This window comes from Lonchura striata, chromosome 4 (genome assembly GCF_046129695.1).
Source record: "Lonchura striata isolate bLonStr1 chromosome 4, bLonStr1.mat, whole genome shotgun sequence".
NCBI classification, from domain to species: domain Eukaryota; kingdom Metazoa; phylum Chordata; class Aves; order Passeriformes; family Estrildidae; genus Lonchura; species Lonchura striata.
This window is the reverse complement of record NC_134606.1, coordinates 26,588,333-26,601,949: the sequence shown is the minus strand read 5'-3', so window position 1 is coordinate 26,601,949 and position 13,617 is coordinate 26,588,333. Positions and strand designations below refer to the sequence as shown.

Genomic DNA, 13,617 nt, shown 5'->3' with positions numbered 1-13,617 from the left:
CCTATTGCAATAGTGAGTTCCTGATTTTTCCCTGTAGTGCAGCTAAAAACTTAGTCTTGACCTGAAGCAAATGTTCCCAACCTCTGTGATGGTCAATGTAGCAGATGTTTCATTGCATCATTCACCCCTGGAGGCAGGAAGGCTTTTTGCTTTTCAGTGTGCTAAATGTTTTTGAAGACTTAGAAGTCAAGTTTCTGTAAAATTTGGAAAGGTTCATATTTGGGAGGCTTCTGTATAGGCCTTTGCATTTCTAGGGGAATGTACTTTGAGTATTGTGGGGGTAGACTTTCCCTGATAACTGTTGATGAAGGTGGTTTCTTAACAGTATTTAACACATTAAGAACTGTAGAAAGACATTGATATTATGGCTATTTCACTTTACAGTATTACAACAGGCTGAATGAAGTTCAGGGCTTCAATCCTGCTAAGGGTTCACCTAAGTAACTAAATAAATCCCATCGTCTTATAGTCATCAGAAGATGATGGGTTTGCCAGTTAAGGACAGAAATGTTCCAAGCTCCACATGTGCAGAGAGTATGCTGTTTTTCTTAAACAGCTAAAATTTTTGCTTAATTTCCATAACTCACTAAATGTAACAGAACAGATGGATACTCATATTCCTACCAACAAAATGCTGTTTTTCAGGAGATGTGACAAAGTAGCTGAAATGGAGAGACATTCATGAGCAGAAGTTTGGTTTTCATCAGTAAGTGACACCGCATTAGCATGTAGCATTGTTTAGGAGCATCACCAGCTGAGGAGCCATCATTAATTTCTTTCAAGCTGTATATTGTGCTTTTCACAATTTTTCTTTTCATTCTCACCTGCTGATACAGAGAATAGCATCTTTGAGAGCTTAAAATAGTTACTCAAAAGCAAAAACAAACACACCTCAAAATTAGTGGAACTATGTGAAGTGAGACATCCATGTGCATATTTTGCAACTTATCTAGACTTTTTTTTCCTGTCTAGCGTATATAGGTTCCTGTAGTTGAAAGATTATGTGGAGCAAGTAGTTATGCTCTTAGTGTAAATCCTGTGCAGGTTGAAGATTGATTTAAGGTCTTACTGGGCTTGGAAACAGCTGTTGGTGTGGAGGCAACTGTGTGGCAGAGGCTTGGTGGTGAGGAAGATAAGGCAGTGGCAGAAAGCTCATTTTGAGAACACAGTTATTTATCCTTTCTTATCAAGTGCATCCTAGAGGAACAATTACTTGATATAAAGTTGATTGAGAAGGTCTGGTAGGAATTTTGCCCCTTTTTGATAACTGCTTCCATCATACCACAGAATGAAGGATATCAACAAATAGGAATGAATTGTAGAATAACCTTGGGTTGGAAGGGATTTCTGAAGTTCATGTAATCTGATCTCCTACTCAAACCGAGGACAGTTTAAGAGTTAGACTAGATACGCTATACCTTGTTCAGTTGGATTTTGGATATTAATGTGGTAGATTGAGCACTGGCCCACTAAATTCCACAGCCTGTTTGGTTACTCTACACCGGTCTTAACCACTGTTGTGGAGAAAACGTTCTCCTTTCTGAGCAGTTTAATTGTTCACATGCTGCAGTGTGTGACCATGGGTTCTTGTCCTCTCACTCTGCACTTCCAAAATATCTGATTCAGTCTTCCCTGTAATCACTCATCACATCCATGAAGACAGTAACAGATATCGCTGCTTTCATATCTTGAGATTAAGCACACACATCTCCCTTAGCCTTTACCTATGCATCATTTTCTCTAGCCTAAATCATTGTAGTGCCCCTTCTCTGAACCTACTCTAGTGTGTCTTGTACTGTGGAGCCCAAAACTTCATATTCCAGATGCTGTCTCTCAAGTACTAAATAGAGATTTACAACCACTTCCCTCTGCCTGCCAGTTGCATTTGTTCTGATGCCACCTAGTACAGTATTCACTTTAATTGGTGCAGGGGCATATGACTGATCCATGTTCAACTGGACAGACACATTTAATCCTGAGCTTCGAAGGACTTAGGCCATAGATCCACTATTAGCCTATTCTATGAGTTTAATAGTAGAGGAACTCCCAACTAGCACAGCAATACAGAGTATTTCATGGGGAAGAAGTAAAATCTAAAATGAAAAAGGCAGCGATAGGTAGCTTATTTTTATCCAGCTCTGTCCATCTTGTAGCTGCTCAGCTGATTCAGTCAATTATTCTTTCTGAGTTTTTTTTTTTCTTTCTTTTTTTAAACAACTTACCAACTTCTTTAATTTGTCTCTTATCTTTCCTTGCTCCCCTCCTTCCTTTGCCTCCTGAATTGTCTTTCAGTAGGTTATGTTCCTTTATGAATTGGGGAAAACACCACTTCACATCTACCTGTTATTTGTTCAGTGATTTGTATTATCTTTAATGGCAGAGTATCAGTAGGCTCTCAAAGTGGAGGATTTCTTTTTTGAGAAATGTGCACATAAATACACCTGAAGTGAGAAGAGTTAAAAATGGATAGTTGAATATCTGTGTCATTTATACATCCTGTGTGAAGAAAAAGTACCTTGAAGTACCAAAGCATCATCTGAATTGTAGAGATGAAAAGAAGGGTTTGGTATGTGCAATCCCACTGGCTTTTGCTACTGCAACAACAGCCACAGCTTTTGAGAATGGCTTTGGAAGGAATCCTGGGAGTTAGGTTGTGCCCTATTCTTCAAGGAAGCATGCTATGATTATAGAAGGAGACTGAGATTGATCATGTGAAGTGTAGTCATAACAAAAATAAATTTTAAGCAGAATAGGTAAGTAGAGTTTAATCCAAAACTGCAATTTCCCAGAATAGTATTGAAATATATAAAAAAAAAAATAAAATTCTTAGGGAACATTCTGTAGCCTCTCTATTGCAAGAAGCTTATTTGGAGGCAAAATTTCTCCCTCCATATTTTAGGAAAGTATTCCCTGCAGGTGACTTTAAATGACTTTTAGTCGTTCTTGTTTAGCAGATCAAGTGTTCTTCAAATTTGTTTTGTGTGTTGTGAGTTGGTTTGAATTAGGGTTTTTTTGTTTGATTGTTTTATGACTACTTAATTATGGGTTGTGTGAATTTACCTTAAAAAAAGAAGTGTAATATTGAGAGTACTCATTCTTGATTTAAGTTTAAAGAAAAATTTTGTCTCATTTGGAAGTACTGAATACAACATTTTACCCTAAGGTCTTGTTGAATTTTTTTTTAATTTTATTTCTAATTCTGAGACTTCATATTATTACAAAAATAACTTAGGTAAAATTAGTTTTCAAAGTATCCGTAAAGGTATTTTTGTCTTAATTGTCTGTCATTGTTCTGTGAGTAATGTACTGCATGCTAAGTAGTTTCTTGTGGTGTAAGGTGAGCAAGGGTTCAAGCCCTAATAAAATTGTAAAGCCTATTGTATTTATGTCTCATACCTCATCTACTTTGCACTTCACTGCTGTGAAACAGCAGATGGAAGTGAAACACAGAACCCTGTGCAGTGATGGGAAACAGAAAAATATATTGGTAGTATGTTTTCTTTGATTAAATTGTGGTTGGCACATGGCTGCAGAACTATTTGGCAAACCTTACTGTTACTTTTAAGAAGGGACTGGTGTGACATTAGTCTTTCTATGATCCTTGATATTTTTGGATAAAATTTTAATTTTTTTAAAAATTATTTTTATATCAACGTTTTTGTAGAAAATAAGCCAAAACGCTGAAATACAAACATGAGGCCAAGTCTCCTTCTGTATCTGGTTGCGATTTGAATTTAAAATAATTCTTAAAAATTTAAAAGTAAGCACAAGTGTTGCTTTTGCAGAAGTTCTATAAATATATAATTTCATTATTTGTATTATTTCCTAATGTCATATTGAAAAGCTTATATAAACCTCAATATGAAGTCTTTTTGCCTTAATAAAAGTATAAGGAAAAGGCTATATTAATGTGTCTTTCTCTAGATAATTTCAGTGATGTTCATGGTAGTTAGGAGTAAACATTGATATGCAGATAAACTTTTGTGGAGTTTTGAAACAAAAGTTTAATGAAAATCCACGTTGTTACTAATTTTTGTGCTGTTTAAATCAAGAGAAAATTATTTTGAGTGGAAGGATTAAAAATTTAAATAGTGTTTACTTGCGCATATACTGGCAACTGGTATTATTTTTCAGGATTTCACAACTAACTTTACTTATTAATTTTCTTGTTCATATAGTGATGGCAAATCAGCTACTAATGTATCCAAACAAACAACTTTTATACATAACAAACCAAGTTGTCCAGAAAAGCCGGAAATGCTTCTTCTAGTTTTTGAGCACCTGTGATAAAGCTAGATCAAAAGTCCTTCTCTGTAGAAATAAGCTGATTAAAAACAAAAGAAATATCTATACACACACAAACATAAATTTGTAATGTATCAGTTATGAATGCTAATGCAACTTCCTGAAAAGAAGTAATTGTATTACCATCTTCTGTTTTCTGCTTAAATTTATATTTGAGGGGTTTTTTTCAGGTAAACACCAGACTTTTTTTACTCACTAAACTTGCTTAATTTTTTGCTGATATTGATTTCTATTGTATCATCTCAGTCTTGAAAGGAAATATTTTGATTTTTGAATTTGAAGGGTTTTTTTAAAAGAGGACCTCACTATACAGTAGACTGACCATTTGTGATAAACAAGATGTGGCTAAAAATACAGGAGCAGGTTCCTTAAGCCTCTTTGCATCTGGGGGAAAAATAAAATACTTCAAGTTCAGAAAATGAAATTCACTGCAATTGCTGTTCTTTTATATCTGTGGGGAAGCAGCCTGGTTGAAAATGAGATAGAACTTGCTGTAATGTGCGCTGTGATATCTTAATTTTGTAGGATGCATCAGCCACAAGGACTGTGTTTTACACAAGGAAGACTTGATGAGTATGGGTTGGGAGATGCTGATTCTGGCATGCAGTGGGAACACATGGCACCTGCACTTTGGTGGAGCATTGTTGGGGGTATCAACACTAAGGGATGTGCTTTGTGTGTCTGACGATCACAGAAAGGACTTTAGAATTTGCTTACGTTAAAAAAGGAGGGGGAACAAAGTTCAAGTGGCTGAAAGTGATATAGAAGTAAAGGACCAAAGTGTCACCGAGAAGAACGTGTGCCAAAGGATTTAAAGAAAAGATAAAATATGTGCTGGTGTGCTTCCAATGACTGTAGGTGGAAAACTTGAGGTAGAACATGGCAATTCAGTACAACTGTGTGGGTTGCCCAATGCTTTTTTTCCCCAAGTATAATTGTGCAAGCCTCTTCAGTCTCGCAAAGGATGACTTGTTACACCAGAGACATGGTGAATTACATATGTACATACTCATACATCATCATGTTTTCCATCCCTATTTAATTACTTACCACCCAAATGATTGTTAGGATATTCTCAGCTGCAGAAATCTTCCAGAAATCATAAGAAAAATAAGTCCTGTGAATAGTGTACCAAAGAACAATGACCTCCTTCTCTGTGGGGCAGTGTGCCAACAACACAATGAAGTGCTTCAGTGTCTGAGAACATATGTCGTAGGGCTAAATGAGGACATGCGCAAGCCACCTGACATTCCTTTGGGAATGTTATTTTTAAGACAAACAAGTTGATTCATTTCTGTGTGAAGTTTAAAGTGTTCTGGATATGATTCAGTCAAATTTGTAGATTGCAAGTCCTTTTGCAGAAACAGTGAATTACTGTTTCCAGGGCTTACTGGGTTTTAAGGGCTAGAGACTCTGTTTGGGAGTTGGCCTAGTACTCTGTATTTATTAACTTGGTGGAAGTGGCAAAAACTAAGTAATAAAATCCAACCCCTATGCATATTTACTCAGGATTTTGAGGACTATTGGGTAAACTCTGGTATGCCAGTATTAAATTACAAGTTTAATATTGATGGTAACCCCTGGAAAGCTTAATTCTGGAAGACAAGATTTCACCTGTTTATTCACACAGTTCTTTTTTTAAAAAATTTGCTTTAATATTTTGGGGGGCAATCAGAGAGTATTGTAGACACTGGCTAGATATGATTGTTATTTTTCTGTGCATGCTGACTTAACAGTCAGAAGAGGGAAAACTGAATGGTAGAGTACACAAAGAAGGAAACAATAATTTGAAGGGCCAGAACATTTAAAAACAATGTTCTGAAGGACAGAAAAGAAAAAATTATCAACTGATGTTGAAACCTAAACTATATATTTGTCAAAGCTTTCAGGATGTATTTGAAAACATGAAACTGTAGATGGTCTAGGAGTCATAAATCATAACTAGGGTCATATTTAGACATCTGGATTTAGATGCTTAGAGCCAAAAATCTTGTATTAGACTGCTTTAGTTACATTTGTCCCACCTAATTGATTAGGTTTTATTTAAGGCATGTAAAAGAATTTCAAAAGAATAGTCAATGAAACTGATATTTAAGTGTGGTTTCCATTTTGTAATAAAATACTAAGACTTACTAGGAGAGAAAACTAAAACAGCAAGCATATGGCACTTATGTGAATATAATTGGGCTCTATAGGAACATTGTTAAAACAAGGATTTCATGATACCATACACATCTAGTGATAGAGAGTAAACTGCTTTTGGGATAACTAACTCTATGCTACAGCTGATGGGACTGAAGCCAAGTCAGGCTAGATGTTCAAGCTCACATTGCAAGTGCTAGCTGAGTAGTAAATAGAGTTCAGCTTTATTTGTTCTGAGTATATGCCTCTATTCCAGAATTTGCTAAGCATTAACATAGTTGTCACCATCGTCTGTGGCTCCATGAAAGCCACTGCAACACACACCTTTAGATGTGAGATGTGGCAGGCTCTGCCTCCCTCGAGGTCTTGGGATATACTAGAAAGCCTATGACAGACAGGGAAGAGTGGCTGACCTCCAATGCCTGTGTTCTGCAGATGTTAAGGTGGCAAGAGGAATGGGAGTCAGTAAGGGCCGGTCACAGCCCTTCCTTCATGGCACAGTGCTGTGGGGGCAGGCAGCAGGAGCCTCCCCCTGCCTTGTGGCAGCGTACTTTGTGGTGTACTTCGGGGACTGCTCTGTGGGAACTCAAAATGTCTCTCAGACATTTTTAGATGTTCCAGGCCTTGGTCAGAAGCATTCTAGACCCTGGCAGACAGCTGAAAAACAACTGTGATTTTGAGTTTGAGCCATGGAATGAATTACCAACTTTGGAGGTGGAACAAGCAATCACAAAAGGTTAGATAGTATAGTATAAGTAGTTACGAAGTAGAGGGGAAATTTTTTGTACAGGGGGGTTTTAGCACATGTACAGGGGGGTTTTCACTTTGTACATGGGGGTCAGAAGTTCTAAGATGGAGGAAAGTGGGCTGAACCCATCCTTCTTCCTTCTTCTTCCTTGCCTCCATGTTCTTGGTGATGTTGGCACTCACAGATTGGTTTAGAGTAGAAAAACACTTGGCAATGTAGGTAGTAGGTATTGGGGAATAATTGTAAACATGTTATACGTAATATATCATATAAAAGATAGCAGCAGCCCTGGGCGGGGAGGGAGACGAAGAAGACAGCAGATAGAGAGGATGTCAGGGTGTGTGTGTGCCTCTACCCAGGCCACTGATCAAATAGCTGCAGTCCAATAACATAATCTGTTAGATAACTAGCAATAAACTGCCTTGAGACTGAACAGCTAAGCCTGCGGAGTTTTTCTTTAGAAGCACGGGTTGGAGGAGGAATTTCACCACCACATGTGGCCCCAAAACAAGGCTGGGGTTCCCACATGCTCAGACTCCCAAAAGGGACTTTTCCTGGCATTACTCTAGTAGGGACTTGCTGTTTGTACTCATACCTGTGATCGTGGGGTTTTCTGGGTACTGGTGTTTCTGCCACAAAAAAGGGAGAGTCCTACAAGTGACCCTAAACCCCAGGACAGATGGGCTGACGTTTGCAGGAGGTGAGCATGTGCAGTTAGAAATAAGCCTGAGACATCTGTTTTCAGTCTGCTGTAAGGTTTAGAGCTCTTCAGGTCCAGAGCCTTATTCTGGAGAAACTAGCCAAACAGCATCCCAAACTTCCCTTCTCTCCAAAGAACTAGGGATTAGCTGATATTCTTTTCTTTATTAACAGTTTAAGGGCTGGGTGACTTTTGAAGTAAGCCAAACAAAAGTTGAGATTAAATTATTTTCCTGGCGCTTGTTGTTAAGGATTGTTATTGAAGCTTCCCAAGAAGTACAAACGAATTTTGAGTTAATAACAACATCTGGAAATTAGACTAACAAGGAGACATAAGGGGCATCATCTATCCTTCTCCATTGCTCTGACTCAGTTTGTCAAATATCCAGCTCCCGTAGCAGCACAGTTGCCCATTTGGCTTTGTGGAGTACAAGTGCTTTCTACATTCCTCTCAAGTATCCAGCATTGCTACTAGGAGAGATAGGTCTATGCTGCTTAGACTGTGGACAAGGAAAACAATTTTTCTGGATTTCTTCAGCCCTCTACTGACTTGAAAAATCTCATCTGTGAGCATAAGCATGCCAAGATTGTTTCTTATTCTTCATTCTTTCAAGTGGAAAATGGACCTCAACAAAAGGATTCCAGCCAGTGAAACTGTGTTCTTGCATAAAATTGAACAAAGTTAAAAGCTGTGTGTATTTGGTGGTTCCTGCAGTGTTGGAAGAGCATCCACTGATTTACTCAGTTGGTCACAAAATGTACTTTCCTCTTTACTTGTTTCCTTGTCCCTATGGAGATAATTTACTAAGTGTTACATGAATAAAATAAGGCCTGGATGTTTGGAACAGTGCATTGATAATTCTGACCTTTGCTCTTTAAACACCTTGTTCATCCATAAATTTTTATTGGATGCATAAGCACTTTTGGATTCTGAATTTTAAAAACTTACTTCTAATAGTAAATCCATCTTGAAAAACAGTTATATTCTTGAAACAATGCCTGCATTGCACTACATAGACTGCAGCATTAATTTCAAATGGAAAAGAAGTCATACTGGTAAATTGTGTCTTAATGTTTACAGATGTGGCTGTTGACTTTTTGTTTAACTGTTGAGGTGAAAGTCTTTCTGTTCCACTCAATCTGCTCTTACTACTCAAACCCAGATTTTTGACAGGCCTTTAATATGAGTTGCTGGTAACTTCTGCTACAATATGTCTGCTTTGAGTGATCTGCTTTGCCAGTAACAGAAATACTTCTTCCCTTCAGATTAATTGTGTATGTCATCATTTGTACATGTACTATGAACTGTGTATATTTGATATGGTAAAATATTGAAAATGTTGGTATTCAGTGCTGCTGTTTTCATATTTAATAATAAATTATTTATTCAATTAATTATTTAAAAAAAAAACAAAAACCGAGCAACACCTGTAATTGAAAAGTAGGCAAAATTGTTCTGCAGCTCTTTTGGTATCTGCTCTGAATACTTGAAAGTTGGAGGTGGAGTTTGACCAATATGTTTACAAATTTATTATCATAGGAATAAAGGATTGAAGGGGGCCATTTATATTAAGTTAAGTCTTGTGAACATTTATGCAGCTGCTCATTAGACAGTCATCAAACCTCACCTTAGAACAAGTTACATTTGTTTGCATCCACTTTTGCCTCCCCTACTGGAAGACTGATTGAAACAGTGATGTTTCTTAATGTCTTGTGTAAATATATTAACATTATTTATCCCCACTGGTTGCAGTACCAGTATTGGACTTTCATGTAAATTTTTTTAATGCATTCATAGAGACCTCTTTTTTTTTTTTTAGCTGATGCACTGAGCCTATATAAGCCAGACATTTCTGTTTTGCTTTCCTAACTTTAGTTTTCCGTTATAGTTATTGTTATAGTGACCTCTCTGTGCATGCATCACAGTTTTGAGTTAAACTTTCAGGAATGGGGGTGATTTGTGCTGCAGAGTGCTCCTGGAGGGAGAGGCTTTGTATTGAGGCATTTCTATAGCCTCTACGTATTGAAGCATTCTGTGGTCTCTGTTTTTACTGCAGCTGTATCGTTTGAAAGGAAATGTACCTGCTCTTTTGCAATGAAGAGGCCTAGACATTATTTCCTCCTTCTGTCATTTCCAGGTTTTAACTCCACATTTTCAGCTCTTACCCTAGCCTCAAAATGCATCGTTTTTATGCTGTTAAATTTCATCCTACTTATATTTGTCCAATATTCAAAGCAATCCAAATCTGCTGGCTGCTCTTTCTCTGTATTAATGATGTTCCAAAAGCTTCTGACAGTACCTGTTTTGGCACCATTTATTACCAAAATTTGTACTCTAATTATGTATAAGCACATAGAATAACACTTTTATTTTACCTTTTATTTTCATATTCTAGTACTTCTTTCTCTATTGCATATTACCTGCCATCTGTTTCTGAGTGTTGCTTAGGTATCTTAAAATTCTTATAATCCTAGTCTTTTCCCATTCAAATATGGTTATAGCACAATTAATGCTATGGTAAATCCATTTGCATTGTAATTAATTCATTAATTGGTTACATCTCAATTTGACGTCATGTTCTTTGATAAATGTACTTTGCATTTTATCCCATTTTTAGGTGTTACGTAATTTTTTCTTCTAGGATATTTGTCCTGAAGCTTTTCACACTCTCGACATCAGCTAAATAACATAGCTGATTTCACCATTTCTTTGACACAAATGTTAGATTTCTCTTCTACTAGGCTAGTCTAGTCTCTGTTATGTGTTACTTTTTATCTTCCAGTTATCAGAGCCCTAAAATACAGGGTTGCTTCATCATACTGATGTTCAGGGACTGTTTTCTGGATGGGGCAGGTCCCTCAGTATTGAGATTGGTCACTAGTCTGTCATGTTTCTGTTACTTCTGTAGTATCCAGTCTATTCCCTACACTATTATTTCATTCTGTTTCCCAAGATTATTTCTTTAGTGCACAAATGTCAATTGTGCCAATGTAGCCATTAATTTTGTTTTAGCTGAATTAGTTCCCACACATCATCAGTCTGTTTTTCTTCCCTGCTTCCCATGTTCCTATATTCTGTTAAGTTTTGGGTTTTGCTGTGATACTTCCCAGTGACTACCTACTGATTTTATCCTCCCTCTTATACTTGTGAAGAGGCATGAGGCTTCAAAGTGTTAGGGTGATTTGTGGTGTTGTTATTGTTCTTGAGGTTTGTAGCTGTTTTTATGTGTGTGTGTGTGTGTGTGTGGTTGGTTTTTGTTTTGTTTTAATATTGCTTTCGGTGGATGTAATTTTTCAAGTCCTGTATTGGGATTTAATGTAGTTGACTAAGTTGTTGTTTCACACATTCTACTTGATAACTGTTAATGGCAAAGGTTATTTCTTGGACAATATGGAATTCCTGGCATTTGTGCAAAAAGGTTATCAGTATTTTTGAATCCCCTAACTGTGGTTGAGGTCAAGCTTTTCCTTTCCACATCCAGGAATTTAAAAATTATCAAGTGCTTTGTCAGCATATTCTATTTCTCACAAGTCAGGCTTTGATGCCCACACAGACTTCTGACTGTGCATGAATCTAGAGTTTGGAGCAGCCTATGACTGTTACGGAGCCAGAAGAAGAGAGCAGGACAAGACACTTGCACTAAGGTCTTTTTGCCAGTAGTTGCCATGTTCTGCCTGTGAACCTTGAAATATGCCGTAAGAGAACAAAATGACTGTTGAGACATGATGTGGTTAAAATAGATCTCTTCTTGATTTCTGAGGACCTATCTGCAACATTGCAATGAAACTATTTAAAACAACAGAGGGACTTCAAAATCCAAGGGCTGGTAGGGTTGAAATTAGATTAACAGTAGTCTGTTGTGCTGAAATCTCCCTCTGTGAGCAAGCAGCAGGGAAGGTGATGAGGATTTAGGCCTCAGGAAAAGTCATCTAATTGCTGATTACTACCAATTACTTTCCCAAATTCCTTTCCTCAGCTACTGGAATAGTAGAATACTGGAACTAGATTTATCAGCCAGCTGTCCAGGGAGATTGCTGTGTAGAAGTTGGCTGGAACTCTCAAACCCTGGATCTGAGTGGTTCTCTGGGTATTGTAAACATCACAGCTGAGATGCTGCACTTCTTAATGCCAGTATAAGTTTTGTTAATGATTTGCTAAGGTCAGGATTTTTCTTGTACTTACATATGTGTTGGACTTTCGTTTTGGTGGTATTCTGAGGGTGGGAAAGAATTTGATTGTTTATCTAGAATGGTGCTGAATGGCTCTCAGACTGATCCAGTGCTTCATCTGGATTCACTTTCATAAGAAACAATGTGGAACAAAACTTGTGCATTTTTTTATTTTTAATTGAAATCAGAAGTCTTATAAGCCCTCCTATTTTTCTGATTTGTGTGAGGGAAGGGCTGGCCTGTTTTCTCAGTTGAAGCAAGTTATCAGATTTTGAATATGCTACAATATATCAGGACTGCTCTGGGTAATAATGCAGTCATTATCAAAGGTATGCTGCAAGGCATCATGGACATTTTCAAATCACCGTGTAAATCTGCCTGACACAGCTTTAAAAGAAATAAAACAAGACTGAAAGCTCCAGTGTTTAGTCTAAAAACACACATGGCCATGGTTGCTGTTTTAGCCTATGTGGGCTAACCGTGGAAGCCTTTTGTCAGCCCTCTGGCCTCCTGAGCAGTGTCAGCTTGATTTGTGTGTTCATTTGCTGACTTTTCAGTTTGACTCTTTCTGTTGAAATTCACATAAAGAGCCCGTGTGTTTTCGCTTTATTTAGCAGCTTTTCCAAATCTAAATGCTCTTCCAAAGACTACCCTTGATATCACTGAAACTAAGAGGAAGAGCTTTCAATATTTATTCGCTGTTGGAATAATTTATTTGCCATTTATATGATACTGAAAGGATGAAGGCAGATGGGGAGCCTTGTTAAGTGATGATATGACCAAATGCAGAGAAGAAACAGTGGCAGTTTTACAAGATTTTTCTCCTTTATGGAAAAATTCTGACCAAAGTGAGCCGTGTTGTAACCTGTGAACCATTTAGCATCAGGACACCCTTATGTCTCCCTGGCACCAAAGAGTGTCCTATTTAACTTAAAGGATCCTCCTCACTCCATCTCATATATCCCTGCTTTTTAGGTCTGGTTTGCTTGAGGAAGATGACTTGTTACTGGCAGAGGCTTCCAGCAACCAGCCCTGGACTGAGTTGCAATCCAGACTTGCAGCTAGGATGGTGTTTTGACACCTTTTTGTCTGTCTGTTGATGGCATGTGTAATTGCCATCTGGGGTGATTTTCTTGGGATAGATGAGCTGCCTTCCTTCCTGAAAGAGATCCCTCCTAAAATATAAATTGCTTGAGCAGTTCAGCTGGCATTTTAATGCTGGATGGAACAACAGCTAATCCTGTAGTGTTCATCAGACCCAAATGGTGCCACTCATGCTTTTCTAATAAGAAGAGATCTACAGGACTGTGTGGGATCATTGGGGTGTGTATTTTCAAACAGCTGGTGAAATCATGCTGTGGTTACTGCATGTCAGAAACTGAAGGGTTACACCTTGGAAGTATCCTTTCCAAGAAGAGCTCCAGAAATAAGTTTCCTTGTGTCACTAACATTATATTTGTTTCTTGAGTCAAGACTAATCAAAAAATATGCCCTCAGGAAATGGTGAGAAGATCTGAATTTGCTGTAAGGTAAAAAGCTCACAAATTCCCATT

The 13,617-nt window shown here is 37.6% G+C and overlaps 1 protein-coding gene across 1 annotated transcript in view; it reads left to right on the top strand.

Annotated features, from left to right (window-relative positions):
- Window positions 1–13,617, top strand: part of SCFD2 (sec1 family domain containing 2) — a 189,024-nt gene that overhangs the window by 34,897 nt on the left and 140,510 nt on the right. The window lies entirely within an intron of this gene.